The sequence below is a fragment of the Chroicocephalus ridibundus genome, chromosome 2 (genome assembly GCF_963924245.1).
Source record: "Chroicocephalus ridibundus chromosome 2, bChrRid1.1, whole genome shotgun sequence".
NCBI lineage: Eukaryota > Metazoa > Chordata > Aves > Charadriiformes > Laridae > Chroicocephalus > Chroicocephalus ridibundus.
The window spans coordinates 38,729,791-38,745,784 of NC_086285.1; the positions used below are offsets into that span (position 1 = coordinate 38,729,791).

The following is a 15,994-nucleotide window of genomic DNA, read 5'->3' on the forward strand; positions in this document are numbered from 1 at the left end:
TGCAGTTGAAATCTGTCGTGTGGTGGGCAAGATGCAGTCCTAAGGAGTGTGGGAGATGAAAGGCTCCACGGCTCACGCGTGCATACAAACCCATGAGGATTATATTGGATTATGACAGTGGCTTTAGGGAATATGAACACTGGTTGGGAATATATTCTAAACTCAAGGGACTAGGTCAACCTTATTTTAGCAGCATGATGGTTATCATGTTAATTGCATTTGGTTTTAAGATGATATAGCTTAAATGGTACAAAAACTAGAGGTAAATTGGGCAGCAGTAGGGAATAAAGATGCAAAGCACCTCAATAGCAATGTATTATCTGTCCTCTCCCCACGTAGCTGTTGCTGGACTAAACTGCCCGATTTGTGCAGCTTGTAATAATTATGCCTCCAAACAGATCACACAAATGCAATTCCTTGTAAAGTTTTACTTGGTGAAGGTACTTTTCAAAGTTAATGCCCCAGTCCACTACATGGACAACTTATACATCAAAAGTTGCTGATGTTGGCTGCCTAGGATGCGGTGTTGTCTAATCGTATTTACTAGGCTATCTTCCCAATCTTATCAGGGTCCTACATGCAGTTTCTTTTTTGCAGTGGAAGCTCACGTGCAGGCTGCTGCCTTGACTGATACATTGAGGAACGAACCAGGGACCCTGGGAGAAACAAACCTCGAGAATCTATGTGCTGCTGCAGCGTGAGATGAAGAGTTATGGCATCGTAGCTGTGAGCTGCGAAACGCCTCTGTGAATCAGCACAGACGGGATCTGTATCACTTCCCACAAGGGGCTTGCACTCCGGTTCAGCCAAGTCTGGTTACCTCAAGCAGATGAAATTTGGCCGGGGGGGTTGAACAATGAACTGGTGTGTTTAAACTTCTACTGGTTTAATGAACGAATAGCTGTGAACACCACTATCAAAATGGCCTCTTAGTCTCTTGCCTTTATTGTTATTTCTACAGTTATTGCAATAGGAGCAGTGTCAGTTTGTGACTTCTAACCTCTGTGATGTGACAAGGTCATTAATCCTTTTGTCAGCTTAAGCCACGTTGAGAGACTGAAGCAGAAGACGAGGATCAGCTTTCTCTACCAGCATCCTCCTGTGTTTGGGTGTGTGTATACTTTATTACAGTAATGACAACCACATTTATGTCAAACCAAACCCTTTTTCTTTTTACATGTTCATATACATTAATAGATATTTAACGTGTTTAGCACAGATTTTATTTCTCTGTGTAGGAGAGTATGATGAAAATAGTCACAACTTTGGCAACTGTCTCAGAATTTAAAGATCTGCTTATGGGTCTAAGGCAATGTTTGGTTGTTTCTATTTAATCTGTGCAACTCTCTTCATTATAATGTGTTTATAAAATTTCATTAATGTTAAAGTAATGAAATAGTGAAATAGGCCAACTGTCTTCTCTTCACGGACCCAATGCTGCAATGAACAATCTGTCAGAGAGATAAAACCTCATATAGAAAGTAATCACCTGACTGCAGATATTTGAGGCAGATTTTGTAGGTGTCCCGTGACTGCACTAATCTCTTCTGAAATTGTGGCAGCCTCCTGGTGACTTGGCAGGACGATTTTGCAGCACCCAGCTCCACCAGCCATTGACAGGTGGTCCCGTTCTTCATTTCACAGTAGGCCACTAAATAACTGCTGCATTTCATTACACAAACGATGAGGGAAGAATATTCCTAGAATTATTAACTGCATGGAAGAGCCTGAGATGCAAAAATCCGATCCACATTTGATCCATATTTAGCTCATTTTTGGAAAAAAGATTGAGTTTGGACTCCAGTGAGGCGTGGACGTCAGGATTGCATTAGTTCCACCTCTATGTGTTAGGAGAGTAAGCCAAGGCCCCAAAGGCTAAAAAGGTGGACAAGAAGACATTTGTTCTAAAACTGTTCTGTTTATTTGTTTCAGACCTGTTGTGTTTCATGCCATAAGAACAAAGCACTCTCAAATGAATTCCTTCCCCAGGCCCCCCCTGCACTGGCTGCTCCCCCAAGGTATGCCTCGCTCCTGCTCCTGGCTCTCCAGGGTGCAGCTGCTAAGCCAAAATTGGCTGCTCCTAAATTGATTTCAAATCCTATTTTTTTCCAGGAACCAAATTCACTCACAGCCTTGCTCCGCCACAGAGCTCAACTTGACACCAGATTTATCACTAGCCGTACTTTGTTAAGACAGGATAACAAACAGCAATGGCTTACTGTCAATCAAGCAGTGGTCAGTTGTCCAGCTAACTGAATCCCATAGCCCTCAAGCTGCAACTCTCTTTTGTGTCTGTTTATTTAGTTCCTAACATCTCGTAGCATATGGCTTCAAACTAGAAGAGGGCAGATTTAGATTAGATATTAGGAAGAAATTTTTCACTACGAGGGTGGTGAGACACTGGAACAGGTTGCCCAGAGAAGTTGTGGATGCCCCATCCCTGGAAGTGTTCAAGGCCAGGCTGGATGGGGCTTTGAGCAGCCTGGTCTAGTGGGAGGTGTCCCTGCTCACGGCAGGGGGGTTGGAACTAGATGATCTTTAAGGTCCCTTCCAACCTAAACCATGCTATGATTCTATATTGTTGGGTATTATCTCTGATCATGCCCTTTCTAAATGGTTACATACTTAACCCAATCCTAGGAGGCACACAAGCTCCAGGGCTCAGCAACGATGGGTGCTCAGGTCAGGCTGTGTTTCTTTCAATGGACTTGTCCCGGTCTGCAGACGTAGCACCTCAGGTATTTTTGTAGACCATTCTTATTCCCTGGATAGACTACAGACATTCTGCTCATTTGTCTGGTATCTGAGCCTTTAGCAGTCACACTCTCCTCTTTACTTCAGTTGCAAGACCGTCATAATTAGACTTGCTGTTTTCCAGGCCCTTTTTCCAGGCATTAACCTATGCCTGGCTGCCGAGTCTGCATCTCCAGCATTTGCAATACAAATGCACCTGACGCATGGCCTGCAGCCCTGGCAGTGCCTCCGAGAGTTGCCCCACAACCAAAGAAGGACTGCACCGAGGTCACCCCCCAGCAGTAGCTGCACACCTCGGTCTTGCATCTGTTGGGCGCTCCTGGTTGCACCCGTTATATTTCCCTCTTTGTCCATCACTTTTGGTCACACCTTCGGAGTCTCGTGCAGCAGCTGCCAGGTAAGATGAGAGGCCTGTTATACAGCAGGCGTTCCTCTAGAGAGGGATTCGCTGCTTTTGTGTACAGGCTTGTTTGCATTCACTCCCCTTCTTTCCTTCTTCTGTGCTGAAAACCTTCCTCTACCCAGTCTGTAATGTTTAGTACAGACTTCCACGTAAGAGCAAAGCATGATAAGGTATATCTGCAGCAGCAGCCACATGAAGTGAAGTAAAAAAGGAAAGACTTTAAAGGTTAAATGTATAGGAGGAGGTGATTTAATTACTTACAGAATAGGGGGATAGAGCCCCCAAACAGACAAATCAGTGCAACTGGAATAACGACACCCAGCAGCCTCCCAGGAAAGTACAGAGGAGAGATAAGTCCATCATGAAAGAGGCTTAAGATAACTCACATTACATAGCATTTGCTGTGGGCTAAGCCTGAACACAGGACAGTTGCCATGGCTTAGCTGATGTGCAATAACTTCTTAAGCCCTCATACCTCAGTCATCTGTGTGAGCCCCAAGGTTGCAGAAACACATTGGATCAGATTGGCACAGTTCCATAAAAACACGTAGAACTTTAAAAACTAGGAAAACAAAATTTGATTCAGAAAAATAAAGAAAATCCATTTCTTCTGTCTTTTGTAGTTCAGTTCAAATTTCTAGAACACCCGAACCTTGCAGTACTGTCACTTATAAAAAGGAAACGCTACAATCAGAGTGGGAGTTGATGATGTGAAAGTATATTATAGTTAAAACAATGTAAAACTAAATGAAAATTTCAGTTGTGTGCTGAATGGGGTGAAAAACAGAATGGAAAAATGGCAATTTTGGTGAGAATCAAGAATGATTCCATGCTTTGGGAACCAAGAACCACATCTAGGTTTAGTGCCACAGACATGGCAACAGGACTGTTTTCCCACAGTCTTTAGTGCAGGAGTTGTTCATAGACTTCAAATGTTCTTCGGGCCAGAGAACGAGCAGTGGTGCTCTGCAGGGCATTTGTCTGTGACTGCCAGGGCCAGCTCTAATGACTGGAGTTAACCAAAGTGGACAGTTTCAAGAGCAGATGTTCAAACACTCCCTGAGTCAATGACCAAGGTACTCTCCTAAAATATCCCACATAAATATAATTCCTTGCTCCAAATCAGGCAAGGAAAGGATCTGAACATCATCTTCCTGTACCCCAAGTGAAAGCCGGTTATGTACACAGGTCAACTACAAGCGGCAGAGACAGTGACAGCTACCCGGGCAGCATTGTCAAAGCCGGAGCCTGAAAACACAGTCAGGGCTGTTGCTCAGGACACAAATGCACCATTTCAGAATAAGCAGTTGTCATCCTCATCCATTCCTCTGGCAGCAGCAAGTCTGGCTCTCCTGAACTGCCCTCGCTGCTCTTCATCATAGCTCTGTCCTTCCCCTCCCTCCCTTCCTCTTCCTGTGGTAGGAAGAACACAGACCTCTTCTCCAGGCGGCAAAATTCATTTTTGCTGATGCTGCTAAGATGCCTTAAGCTGAATCTGGTGTAAGCACAACACTTTTGCCTAATAAATTTGATTTTATTCCAAACTGTATATACTTTTATCAAAACTCACAAAGAAATGTACCACCCTCCAAAAAGGAAGAGAGTTTTGTTTCATTCACAGGATATTTATGAACTGTAAATTTAAAAAGTACAGTTTTCTAGTCAAACCAAAAGGATTTTTTTCTGTCTTTGCTTCAAATAACAAACTAAAAACTTGGAAATCTTAGAAAGAAGTGAAATAAAGGGTCAATCTGTTGTAACATAGATGGCCTCAACAATGAGTAGAGAAAAGGATATGTCAAAGACAGATCACTAACTACATTAAAAGCAATAGCTGTGGTAAAAGCCACTTGGTGTGAAACCTCTGATTTCATCAAATTCTACATCAAAGTCCCTCCTTTTTTCATTGGGACTCCAAAACTGTCCCCCAACTGGAGAAGGTGGTGGTATTCAATACGCCGGGGAGTACTAGAAGGCAAAGAAAAGGCAGAAATTAGCTGTTCAGACAAAGTATCTGCCTGCTGGGTAAAAAAGCAAATGGCATAACCAGTGAAGACATGGTGACTTTGTTGCCTGGAAACATTTAAAGCGTGTTTTGTTAGTGACTGGGGTAGGGACTGTTAGGGACTGTAGTTGCCTGGGGTAGACTTGGCAGCCCAGTAGAACCCAGAGGTGTTGGCTGATTGCTAGCGACGTGATGGTGGCTCGTTTTCCGCAAGGTCATTCTGCCCTTTGTACAGAGACTGATTCGGCCGGTGAAATGTGCTGCACGAGGTTCATTGCTGCAGAGCACCTGCGGAGTTTGGCACCCACCCTGCCGCAGGGATTTCTAGAGGGAAAGGGAGCTGTGGGCAACCCGGGCGGCTTCAGGGGAAGATTTTCCCGTTCTGCAGCCCTCCCATGCTAAACGCCAGAATAATCAGCCTGATTAGGGCTGGGCTGCTCTTCTGCACAGTGTGGCTTTGCTAACCTCGGAAACTCAATTAGAAATTATTTCATCTGGGCTTGTTCTGTTTATTTATTCATTTAGCTTCTGAGCTGGAGTGCATGCCATGCCTACAAGATGAGCTGATTGGGCAGGTCTGGGTAGTGCAATACTTTCTAAGGGAACAAATATTCTTTTTTTTTTTTTTACCGTTGCAATATCTAGGATCAGCCTTCGCTGACCCTCTGATAAACAGCATATTCCAGCCTCAGAATAAAAAGGTGATCTCTGCCTTGATGCATTCCATCTCCCAGTAGTTTCTAAGAACGTGTTCCGCTTTGGCCCATTTTACCTGATGTTCAGGTAAATTTTCTTTATTTATGAGAGTTTATCTGAGGATGAACATAGTGACTTGATAAATATATGATCAAAAACAAATGACAAAGCACAATAGCAGCACTAAATGAAAGGGAATTTGATGGCAAGTTTACCATAGAGAAAGTGGAAAAAAAGATCTTGCCCCAAATTCTGTTCCTAGATTTTCCACCTGTGGGACTTCTACATTTTTATAAATTACCATCTCCTCTGCAAAAGACTTAATAATCTTATTTTTCCTAGGGAGAGATGACAGTTGTGGTGTTAATCATGTTGCCTTTTACTAAGAAGTACTAATGCTTGTGATCACATGGGTTCGATTGCCAGAGGTGGAGAAATCAGAGAATGAGGGCTGGATGATATTCTTTGTGTTTTGCCTCCTCAAACAGGATGGCAGCAAACCCCACAGCAGCAGTTTTCACTTGCCAAAGGTGAGGCATCTTTGTCTGCACCAATAATTGCATTGGGTCTCTCTCAAACTCACACAAACTCAGTCCTGCTGCTTCAGTAACTCCATTCTGCCTGCCCTTCCATCCCCTAACATCATTCACTTCACAACTAAAAAAAACCCACAACGTTGTTTTCATCTCAGTGTTTAGAAAAGATGAGTTGGCAATTAAGCCTTTTCTAGGCTCTGCAGGGAAGGTGGATGCAAACACAAAGGTGAAAAAGAGTGGTTTTGACACACCGTGCCTTTGGCAGCACTTCCAGGACAGTTACTGCAAGGCAATTGAACTCCTTCTCTGGGGAGTTTTATCCCAGATACTAAAACATCTGGCTTTTGATGCAGAATTCATTAGCACTTTAAGTCATAATAACACAAAGTGCATTGAGATGCTGAAACAACAACAGTTGTTATTGCAAAGTATTAAACGTTGAGTAAAAGAAGCAGCTCCTCAGTGGCATGTAATAGTTACAGCTCTTATTCCACAAATCACTTAAAGCCACTTATAACTACTATTATTAGCTATAAAAGCCCACTTGGGTTTTATGAACACTGGAGAACTGAGACAAAAAGATTGCTTTGAAAAGAATGGTGTCTTGATCATTGTAAGTCTTTTAGCCCCCACACAGACATGGTCAAAAGAAAAATGAAGATTATACCAGCCCAATTACCTAGAAAAATTTCTTAAGATTTAAATGCAATTTATCTAGGAAGATTTTATTTTAATTAGAACATAGCAGAATAACAGCAGCAACCTGCAGTGATATCATCAAATCAAGGCTGTTTCTATGGGAACACCACCAACTCCCAGAAATTATCGTGTCAGTTTGCCATAAATAGAAAAAAAAAAGATTAAAAAAAAAAAGAGAAAAAAGAGAAAGGAAATAAAAGAAAAGATTACAGGAGATAGAGAATGGTGAGGAGAATCCAGTCCTCTCCTTTTGATGCTTATTGCAAATATGTTGTCAAGTTTTATTCTGCAAAAAAATGTAGCGAGATAAAAATTCCAGTAAAATTTACACTGCTTCTGCCACACATTTGAGGCCTTGAACACCTTTCCTGAAGACTTTTCTAAAGAGTTTTTTGGAAAAAAACCTCATGCGGTGCACTTTTCTATGCTGATGTCCCTGCATCCTGCATTTTCTATGGCATGAGTGAGCACAAGATTGGGAGACAGAAATACTTTTGGTCATAGATATTTGCTGTATTTCCTCATTTCCATTTTTCTGCTAGCTCTGTACTTTGAAAGTACTGTCTGAAAGGGATACAACTACAGAGTAAGGAAGCTAAACAATACATATCACAAACAGAAGGTATTATTTCCCTCCATCTGCTTATCTGATTGCCTCCCTTTCCCAACAATCTTCTTCCCAATAGCTGCCTCCAGCCTGGTGCCTTCACCAACCACATAAACACAAGGGAAACCACTCGAGTTCCTCCCAAGGCTACCTAGAGATGTCCTATCCCTTTGAGACTCCAGTCCAACAGCATTTCTGCACTCCGGCACTCAACGGGCTTGTTTCTCCTGCTCTCCTCACCACCGCGACGCACTCCCTTCCGCGGAGGCAGTGCCTTTCCGATGAACTGCCCGGGCCAGTGGCAATAGCTTCCCGGTGCTGTATTCCCAGCTGGGAAATTCTTGCTCTTGGTTTGTGACTACTATTTTTCCCCTTACAAGATGTGTGTTCTGCTCTCAATGATTCTCATTTATTTCCCCCTCACCAGCCATTCCTCCTGAAGTTATCCAGTGTAATCTTTTTCGTCCCTGCCCTATTGTGGCTAGTAATAGTACCCGAGTGTCACACCATAACCTGTACCGTTTGCTTCACATGTACTGAGAAGAAATTATCCACTTAGAAGTAGTCCATGATAATAAATTATTATTGAATTTTATCTCATTGAATGACTGAAAGTAATAGCGGTGCTTTGGACAAAACCAGCCAGTGATAGTATCAGTAACTGCTGCTGAGAATACTGACAGTGAATTTGATGGTAGTCCTCCAAGTGTAATCTTTCCCCTTTAACAATTTGATTGAAACTCCCATCTGCATACAGTGCAGCAGAGGGCACTCCCTTCTTCAGATCCCTACAATGAGTCTGAAGTACTCTAAGTGCTCTCATCGGCTGGGAGAGATACCAACTATATTTCAAAGAGGAAAATGCCTTTAAACATCTGTAAAAATGTTGATATCACCACTTGTAAAGAATATGTGTGAACCCATTTGTTCCAACAGGACTTACATGAATATTTTTATATGCAGCAGACCATAAAATATTTCAGGTTTTGCTGTCAAGTGCTGAAAAGCTGAATAGGCACTTCATAACAGTATGTTTAAATCTTGGTTTCAAATGAGGCTATATCTTTCTTTAGACACAAAGGGACAAATTATTATTTCAAAGAAAATCTGAAGAATTTACAATAATATATCCACAAGCTAAAGCTGCAAATTTGCTTACGCAAACAAATCATGACACCTGCTGCCTGCCCATCTCCTACTATCCAACAACATAGACTGATCATAGAATCACATAGAATGGTTTGGGTTGGAAGGGACCTTAAAGATCATCTAGTTCCAACCCCCCTGCCGTGGGCAGGGACACCTCCCACTAGACCAGGCTGCTCAAAGCCCCATCCAGCCTGGCCTTGAACACTTCCAGGGATGGGGCATCCACAGTCTCCCTGGCCAGCCTGTTCCAGTGCCTCACCACCTTCGCAGTAAAGAATAGCTTCCTAGTATCTAAACTAAATCTCGCCTCTTTCAGTTTAAAACCATTACCCCTCATCCTATCGCTACACTCCCTGATAAAGAGGGCCCTACCGATCCTTCCTGTAGGGCCCCTTTAGGTACTGGAAGGCTGCTATAAGGTCTCCCTGGAGCCTTCTCTTCTCCCGGCTGAACAACCCCAACTCTCTCAGCCTGTCCTCATAGCAGAGGTGCTCCAGCTCTCTGATCATCTTTGTGGCCCTCCTCCAGACCTGTTCCAACAGGGCCATGTCCTTTCTGTGCTGAGGGCTCCAAAGCTGGACACAGTACTCCAGGTGGGGTCTCAAGAGAGCGGAGTAGAGGGGCAGAATCACCTCCCTTGACCTGTTGGCCATGGTTCTTTTGATGCAGCCCAGGATACAGTTGGCTTTCTGGTGTGTGAGCGCACATTGCCAGCTTATGTTGAGCTTCTCATCCCACAACACCCCCAAGTCCTTCTCCTCAGGGCTGCTCTCAATCCAGTCTCTGTCTAACCTGACCCCTCTATATGAGCTTGATTTCATGGACTACGGAGCTGAACAGTATTTCAGGTTTGATGGGTGGTGAAAAAAAGAGAAGAGGAGCAGTCCAGAGGCAGAGTACAGTAATTTGCTGAGAATAGTCAGTTATGCCTCAATTACCATCAGGAGCAGTAGGGACGACCTGGGCACTTGTACCCAAGATGAACAGATATAGACTTGGACCTCTCTGACTATGCTAATGCCAAAGCTGCACGTGCAATGTTAATAAATATATATGACATGATGTAGGAGACTTTAATTTGCTGTTTAGTGTCCTGTTCTAGGTAAACTCTGAGCTAGATCTTGTACTTGACATCAGTGCTTAAAAAAAGGAATGTTCAAAATATGTTCAAAGCCCAGGATGTAGAAAAACATTCGTGCTGCTTCTTTGCCATAATGCGATAGCTGAAGCAAAAGGAATTTCAGGGGGAAAATAAATTGCTCGCAAAGATCACAAAGTCCCTTTCTATTTCAAGAAAGTGGCAAAGGAAACCATCCTCTTCACACACACTATTTGTGCCCACTAATTACTATGTTCAAGTACACTCCCCCTGGTGGGGATGAAAAGGTTATACTCTGGAAAGCGAGATTCGAAAATGGTATTCTGATTCTTGCCATATTTCACTTTTCACCCTAATTGCAGACTAGCACTGGGCATGCTTTCAGCTCATTATTCTCTACAGAGGCCTGCTAATGGTATTTCATCTACTGACTAATTCTACAGCTTTAGCATGGAAAAATTCCTGTCAAATTCAATACCGATGGAGAGCAAACAGTAGGTCTGCCTCTCTGCTTTTTGTTTAGCTGTTCAGTAACTGGATAAACATTAACCAGCTGGATAGTGCAATTATGATTTTTTTAAGGTACTGTAAATGCTTGCAACAGCATAGTATCTGGCAGCCTCACAAATATTAATGAATGCATTCTTGTTCCACTCATGCTATTAAGAGTGATTAAGTACTTTCACAGAGGTCATGCAGAAAATGAATGGCAGAACCAAGCACTGAAGAAAATCCAAAGCTTTTTTACTAAGAGATACTTTTTTAAGATATCCCACAGCACAAACAGAAATAAGCAGAAGAAATACAATTAGTGGAAAGAATTGACATTAGGTATTAATTATTTACTATGGGCCTGAACGTACTTAGACATCATTTCCAACAACTCGGCAAACAGCTTGCTCAACGAGATCAGGAGTAAGGGTTTAGGATTTGGATTAAAAACACAGAAAAAAAGTAAACACTAATATTCCCCTCTAGGGAAATCATCTCTACTAATTATTTGTCTACAGCTTTCCTCAGTATTGCAGTCTAAACTGCATTTGTAAACATCATTCCATTGTTCAATAACAAACAACTCAGTCGCGTTTAGGAATTTCTTACTAAAATATATTAGAGCAAAATTAAAGTTTTGAGTTATTATTAACTCTCTACAGAAAGGACAGAACTTGTACAGATAACACAGAAAAGATGGATATTTGGAGACAAATATATGGGAATATCTCTTCATATGCGGGAATGTCTGTTAATTGTGGAATTCAGAGCTAACAAAGTCATCAAACTCAATGGCTGAGACTACTATTGTAACAGAATTTTCAAGTGTTGAAAATTATTCAGAAGTGTAATCAAACAGCATGCTAAAAGCAAGAAACATTTTTTATATTTCTGCTCTTAAGCTTTTAAGTTTCACGCATTTTGATGCAAAAACTATTTCTTACATTATGCACAAATGCTTCGACCTACAGGTATTTTTGTTAGGTCTTAAAAATGCATGCACAAATAATGATAAATACAAACCAATTCATATTTACTGACAGATGTATTTAGCCTTCACTAAAGTTTAAAGTAATTTTTTTTACTTAAATATTTTTTGCTTATGTTCAGTGGTGACTGGAAAGATTTACATGTGCTTCTTATTCAAAATACGAAGGTACAAATGCTGTAAGGGACTGAAGATTTTAATCTTTTTCTTATATTGTCTGTAGGGGCAAAAAGTGTAAGTACTTATGATAAGTACTGTCTTTGGCAAGTATTTATGTTGACACATGCCAGTGAAGCATCCCAGACTGTTCTACTGAGAATCAGTAACAATGTGCCAAATAGGAGATTTGGTTCTTCTTCCTCTGTTTGGGACACTCTTTACCTCCTCTTCAATTGTTTCATTTATTTCAGGTATTTTAAATTTTCTTGTGTGGGAATTTGAGGAGTCTTGGAGATGACAGTGCTAGTGTAGAAAGATATTTTTAAAGAAGAAATGGTCAATGATATATTTGCTAAGAATAATTATCATCTAGTATTGAACAAGTTATGAATGGGAGGAATCTCTTATTAAGTAATATGCATTTTTAAAATTTGTTTTAATTTTCTTCTGTTTGTAGTAAAAACAGCTGTATCAAAATGAATTTTCTCTCACTGCAAAACATCACTCAGCCACCAGATCCTATGGCAGGTCACCAGAGGCCATTCACATCTCTCCTGTCTTTAATGGTCATGGCTTCTAGGTGTAGAGGACAGAGATTCTGCTTCCTCCTGGTTTAGGTTAAGTTTATCCTGCCATGCATTTGTACTCTTGTTAGACTACACATTTGTAATATCTTAGAAATTATAGGCTCATAATGAATTTGCCTTTCTGCAGAAGAGATAGGGCCAGAAATGGAAGGATGCAAAATTTCTCATTTAGGCTGTCAAGGCTGAAGGTACGAGCTGGGGTCCAGCTGTGCAAGACAGAGCAAGGGAAGAAGATGTAGGAGAAAAATACCAGGTATAGCAGCTGTCTGTGCTGGAATAAAAAGACGACAGACAGGGGCTGCATTTATGTTGCTCAGCACAGCCACTCAGGAAGTACTCCCCAGATCGACCTGAAAGACATGTTCCCAACCTGTGACCAAACCCAAAATAAGCCTTGCAGATGCTTGCAACATGGTACCAAGGAACCACAGAGAATGTTGCACCAGTAGCCCGAGTCTAGGACAGATGCAGAGGTCCTCCTTTTCTGGAGAAATGGCTATATTGTTTGATCCAGGTTAAAATGTACTTGTCGATAGTAAAAATGTAATTTCAGTATACAACATAATTTTTAAATAGTTATGCAGGCGGGATGTATGGAAAATAAACTTCTATTTATGGCTACATTTTGTAAAACATATCAGGTTAGCTACAAATATATTTGAGGCAAGTTTTCTGTATTTGAAACACTTCAAATAATCTTAAATTGATAGGTAATAAAATCCAGGAAAGGCACATCCTATACAATAATTTGGGGACAGTTTTGTCCCTGCTGCATTGCCCTTTCTGTGACCTTGGATGCAGCTGTGAGGACAAGGATTTAATGGGAACCAGAAAAATGGGGGTTTCAGTGCACTAGCCTTCACAAAATTCCTTGCAGTTTGTACAGAAGTCTTTGGCCTCTTCCACTACCACCATGCGCTCCAGCAGCGCCGTTGTTCTGATTCAGCACTGGAAAGGGAGCACTTCTTTCCTTTTCACCTACACCTCTCAAAGACAAAACAGAAAATGGAGACTTTTATAATTCCTAGGAATGCAGACCCGTAGGACTCTTTTAATAAAACCTAATGTGCAACAGGTTTCTGTAACCAGCTACCACTAGCCAAGAGGCAAGTATTACGTACTTCAGTGTATTAAATGTATGTGAACTATGTACCGCGGGCAATGTTGTTTCAGACTAGACCAGTGCATAAACTTCGTAACAGGTCAGTCCAGCTGCACAGGTGGAAATGGTCACTTTTGCACTGTACAAATTCTGCTGTCATTATTGGGAAATGAAAGAAAGAAAGTGAAAGAAAAGTCATAGGAACAGGACGAAACTGATTTTTTCCTGCACTCTTGCACCTTGTTCCTCTGCAGCTCCTTTTTGATCGAAACCAAAAGGTGGACAAAGTCCATTTCAGCATTAGAAAGCTAAATATAAATCTCAGCTGAGATTAGTTTGCATGACTAATGAAAGCTATTTGCAAGTGTGGCATTATATATTTTTTTTAAAGTAAATACTTACATTTTTATTTTTATGGGGCACTACCTATGGCACTCTTGGCTTTGTTTTGTGCTTTGAAGTTCAAACTAGTGACCAGCTGAAAATGGGTTTAAAGCTCCCTGACCACTGTGGAAAAAACTGGGGCAGATACTTAGGACTGAGAATTATTTAGTCTGACAAGCAATCAGGAAGGTACTTCTAGAATAATAAATCAAACCCACACCCCAAGACAGACAGGGCAGAGCACGGATTTTGGTGCCCCTGCCCTGACAAGCAGAGGTGCCACGGCCCGTCGGTGACTTTCCGCCCATCTCAAAAGGTGATATTGCCATCATCCGGAGCCAAGTGACACTGATTTCCCTGGACTGCTTTATAATCATGCAGGGCAATGAAAACCCCGATTTGACATTTCTACAACAAAACAGGTTTGCCGAGAGAAATACAGAGAAGATGGGCCCGCCCCTCAGCCACCTGAAAGCACCATCCGAAGCCCACAACCTGCACAATAAGTTATCCAGCGGCATCCTCATTCCTGTGGCATTCGCTGCATGACAAAATGGGGGTGCCTCGTTCCTCCAGCAGGCCAGGAGGCAGCAACTCCCTCACCCTGACAGAAACACGGGCGAGGCGGTGATGTTCCCATCTGCAAGGCGCCTTGATAAAAATGCAGAAGAAAACAAGATTTACATTGGGGTTTTTTTGGCAGATACTTCTTGCACACGATCTGGGGCACAAAAACCGAGGGCGCCCAGCCAGCTCCTCAAGGGCAAGCCCTCAGGAGGCTGCTGGGCAGAAGCGGTGGACATCTTTTGGCAGGGGGACAGGGCCGTGGCATCTTCTCTCTCCGTGGGGCAACATTTTTGGCTTCCACGTGGGCTTTTAAAAAATAACCAAGTTCTGCCAAGGCGTCCGCTGGCTGGGGTGCTGCGCCAGGCGGCGGCTGGACTTCACCCTCGCACCCTTCTAAGGGTGGGGAGGGAAAGCCGGGCCCGCGGGTGAACGCCCGCCCAGGGCCTCCCGCCTCCCTGAGGTAGAGCCCGGCGGAGGCCGCCGCCAGGCCCGGGGACAGCGGTGGCGGTGGCACCCAGCGCTGTGGGCGCCAGAACCGGCCGGCTCCGGCCGGCTCTCACCTGCGCTCCCCGCCTCCCGTTCCTCTCCCCTCTCGGGGCGGCGTGTGTTAAATTACTACTTTTAAAAAAGAAAAAAAAAAAAATAAAACATTTTACCCTCCCTGAGGACCAGGAAGACTTTTTTCCCCTCCTCATGATGTTAAGATTCCCCCCCGCCCTGCTCCTTCCCCCCGCCTCCCAGCCAACTCCCACCTCCCCTGAGGGGAGGCGGCCACCCGCCCCCCCTACCTGGCGCCCTCTGCTCGGGGAGGAGCGCGCCGCGCCGCCCCGGCCCCCGCCGCACCGACACCGGCACCGGCCGCCGAGCAGGTGGGCGCGGAGGGGTCGGGAGAGGGGGGTCCCCGGTGCCTCCGTCCCGCCTCGCAGCCCCAGTCAGCGGGAGGCGCCGGGGTGGGAGCTGAGGCGGCCGCCTCCCCTGGCCCGCCGGGGCTGAGGGTGCCGGTGGGAGAGGCGGCCCGAAGGCCGGGGGTCCCCTGACACCGTGGGGGGCCGAGACAACTCGGCGGGGAAACTTGTGACGGCGGCCGGTCACCGCCGCTCCCCCGCGGGGGGCTCCGGAGCCCCTGGCCCGGCCCTGGTCAGCTTCCGTCCGGCCGGAGGGCCCAGGGGCGGCGGGGGTGGCCGAGGCTTTGGGATGCGGTGGAGGAAGCGCGGCTGCATGTTGCGTACAGGGTTTTGCTCCTCTGTTTTGCCGAGTGGAGGAAAACGGGCTGTTTGCAGGCAGCGGTGGATGGGAAGAACTTTTGGTTTTCCCTAGTTTTTGCCCTTGAAGTAGATGTGCTGGAATAGGTCAGCTGGGAAAAGCGGGGGGGGGGGGTTGAGTAACAGTCAAAGCTGCCGTGTATTAAATGCTGATGTATCTGTTGCGGGCGGGGGGGAGTGTGCTGGAGAGGCGTTAGATGCTTTAAAGGTTTATTATTTAATGCTAATTAACGCGGGTAAAAGCATGACTAAAATCACTTCTGCATCAGCCTGTTTGCGCTAATGCAGAGCAACGGGTCGCGTTTGGCAGGGGCTAGCAAGAGGGTTTTCTGTTACTACTCTTAGGGTATGCTTGGAGTTGGAGGAAAGGTGTGTTTGCCTGCTTCAAGAAGTTCAGGAGTGCTAGGAATAGGAAAGACACATTAAGCCAACATGCCTTTTTGTTTGTTTGTTTGTTTGCTACCGAAAGTGGAATATTACTAAGTGAGATTTCTCAAAGGTGGCA

At 44.0% G+C, this 15,994-nt stretch overlaps 1 protein-coding gene across 3 annotated transcripts in view; it reads left to right on the plus strand.

The window, feature by feature from the left end:
• The first annotated feature begins 14,993 nt into the window (after nucleotides 1–14,993).
• Nucleotides 14,994–15,994, plus strand: part of WIPF3 (WAS/WASL interacting protein family member 3) — a 38,809-nt gene continuing 37,808 nt past the window's right edge. The window contains exon 1 of one of the 3 annotated variants that reach the window (XM_063325098.1): nucleotides 14,994–15,096. The gene's annotated coding sequence lies outside the window, so the exon portion shown is untranslated. The other 2 variants (XM_063325100.1, XM_063325099.1) reach the window with 2 other exon arrangements.